This window comes from Patiria miniata, unplaced genomic scaffold (assembly GCF_015706575.1).
Source record: "Patiria miniata isolate m_02_andy unplaced genomic scaffold, ASM1570657v1 HiC_scaffold_27, whole genome shotgun sequence".
NCBI lineage: Eukaryota > Metazoa > Echinodermata > Asteroidea > Valvatida > Asterinidae > Patiria > Patiria miniata.
In genome coordinates this window covers 1,314,753-1,318,012 of record NW_024037066.1, presented here as the reverse complement: position 1 = coordinate 1,318,012, position 3,260 = coordinate 1,314,753, and positions in this window count along the sequence as shown.

Below are 3,260 nucleotides of genomic sequence, written 5' to 3'. Positions count from 1 at the left end.
GCAATTTTGGACTTGTTGGATTTTTGGGTCAAAAACTGACTTTTTCGATGATGCCGGCTATGGAAAACGTTGAAGTTTTGGGGCATTTTGTAAAAAATCTAAAAAAGTCTTTTCTCACTGGATACTGAATGTAATGAGTTGAACTCTTCAGGGAATTCAATTCTGGCCTCTAGGCACCTCGTGTAAACTTTTGAGCAATTTTGGTGATGTTGGATTTTTGGGTGAAAAACTGACTTTTCGATGATGCCGGCTATGGAAAACGTTGAAGTTTTGGGGGCATTTTGTAAAAAATCTAAAAGTTTTCTTTCTCACTGGATACTGAATGTAATGGTTGAACTCTTCAGGGAATTTCAATTCTGGCCTCTAGGCACCTCGTGTGAACTTTTGAGCAATTTTGGTGATGTTGGATTTTTGGTGAAAAACTGACTTTTTCGATGATGCCGGCTATGGAAAACGTTGAAGTTTTGGGGCATTTTGTAAAAAATCTAAAAGTTTTCTTTTCTCACTGGATACTGAATGTAATGAGTTGAACTCTTCAGGGAATTCAATTCTGGCCTCTAGGCACCTCGTGTGAACTTTTGAGCAATTTTGGAGATGTTGGATTTTTGGGTGAAAAACTGACTTTTTCGATGATGCCGGCTATGGAAAACGTTGAAGTTTTGGGGCATTTTGTAAAAAATCTAAAAGTTGTCTTTTCTCACTGGATACTGATGTAATGAGTTGAACTCTTCAGGAAATTCAATTCTGGCCTCTAGGCACCTCGTGTAAACTTTTGAGCAATTTTGGTGATGTTGGATTTTTGGGTGAAAAACTGACTTTTTCGATGATGCCGGCTATGGAAAACGTTGAAGTTTTGGGGGTGTTTTATAAAAATCTAAATAGTCTTTTCTCACTGGATACTGAATGTAATGGGTTGAACTCTTCAGGGAATTCAATTCTGGCCTCTAGGCACCTCGTGTGAACTTTTGAGCAATTTTTGAGATGTTGGATTTTTGGGTGAAAAACTGACTTTTTCGATGATGCCGGCTATGGAAAACGTTGAAGTTTTGGGGCATTTTTGTAAAAAATCTAAAAGTTGTCTTTTCTCACTGGATACTGAATGTAATGAGTTGAACTCTTCAGGGAATTCAATTCTGGCCTCTAGGCACCTCGTGTGAACTTTTGAGCAATTTTGGAGATGTTGGATTTTTGGGTGAAAAACTGACTTTTTCGATGATGCCGGCTATGGAAAACGTTGAAGTTTTGGGGCATTTTATAAAATCTAAAATTGTCTTTTCTCACTGGATACTGAATGTAATGGGTTGAACTCTTCAGGGAATTCAATTCTGGCCTCTAGGCACCTCGTGTGAACTTTTGAGCAATTTTTTGAGTTTGATTTTTGGGTCAAAAACTGACTTTTTTCGATGATGCCGGCTATGGAAAACGTTGAAGTTTTGGGGGTTTTTTATAAAAATCTAAAATTGTCTTTTCTCACTGGATACTGAATGTAATGGGTTGAACTCTTCAGGGAATTCAATTCTGGCCTCTAGGCACCTCGTGTGAACTTTTGAGCAATTTTGGTGATGTTGGATTTTTGGGTGAAAAACTGACTTTTTCGATGATGCCGGCTATGGAAACCTTTGAAGTTTTGGGGCATTTTGTAAAAAATCTAAAAGTTGTCTTTTCTCACTGGATACTGAATGTAATGAGTTGAACTCTTCAGGGAATTCAATTCTGGCCTCTAGGCACCTCGTGTAAACTTTTGAGCAATTTTGGTGATGTTGGATTTTTGGGTGAAAAACTGACTTTTTTCGATGATGCCGGCTATGGAAACGTTGAAGTTTTGGGGCATTTTGTAAAAAATCTAAAAGTTGTCTTTTCTCACTGGATACTGAATGTAATGAGTTGAACTCTTCAGGGAATTCAATTCTGGCCTCTAGGCACCTCGTGTAAACTTTTGAGCAATTTTGGTGATGTTGGATTTTTGGGTGAAAAACTGACTTTTTCGATGATGCCGGCTATGGAAAACGTTGAAGTTTTGGGGCATTTTGTAAAAAATCTAAAAGTTTCTTTTCTCACTGGATACTGAATGTAATGAGTTGAACTCTTCAGGGAATTCAATTCTGGCCTCTAGGCACCTCGTGTGAACTTTTGAGCAATTTTGGTGATGTTGGATTTTTGGGTGAAAAACTGACTTTTTCGATGATGCCGGCTATGGAAAACGTTGAAGTTTTGGGGGCATTTTGTAAAAAATCTAAAAGTTGTCTTTTCTCACTGGATACTGAATGTAATGAGTTGAACTCTTCAGGGAATTCAATTCTGGCCTCTAGGCACCTCGTGTGAACTTTTGAGCAATTTTGGTGATGTTGGATTTTTGGGTGAAAAACTGACTTTTTCGATGATGCCGGCTATGGAAAACGTTGAAGTTTTGGGGCATTTTGTAAAAAATCTAAAAGTTGTCTTTTCTCACTGGATACTGAATGTAATGAGTTGAACTCTTCAGGGAATTCAATTCTGGCCTCTAGGCACCTCGTGTAAACTTTTGAGCAATTTTGGTGATGTTGGATTTTTGGGTGAAAAACTGACTTTTTCGATGATGCCGGCTATGGAAAACGTTGAAGTTTTGGGGGTGTTTTTATAAAAATCTAAAATTGTTCTTTTCTCACTGGATACTGAATGTAATGGGTTGAACTCTTCAGGGAATTCAATTCTGGCCTCTAGGCACCTCGTGTGAACTTTTGAGCAATTTTGGATTGTTGGGATTTTTGGGTGAAAAACTGACTTTTTCGATGATGCCGGCTATGGAAAACGTTGAAGTTTTGGGGCATTTTGTAAAAAATCTAAAAGTTGTCTTTTCTCACTGGATACTGAATGTAATGAGTTGAACTCTTCAGGGAATTCAATTCTGGCCTCTAGGCACCTCGTGTGAACTTTTGAGCAATTTTGGTGATGTTGGATTTTTGGGTGAAAAACTGACTTTTTCGATGATGCCGGCTATGGAAAACGTTGAAGTTTTGGGGCATTTTGTAAAAAATCTAAAAGTTTTCTTTTCTCACTGGATACTGAATGTAATGGTTGAACTCTTCAGGGAATTCAATTCTGGCCTCTAGGCACCTCGTGTGAACTTTTGAGCAATTTTGGTGATGTTGGATTTTTGGGTGAAAAACTGACTTTTTTCGATGATGCCGGCTATGGAAAACGTTGAAGTTTTGGGCATTTTGTAAAAAATCTAAAAGTTTTCTTTTCTCACTGGATACTGAATGTAATTGTTTGAACTCTTC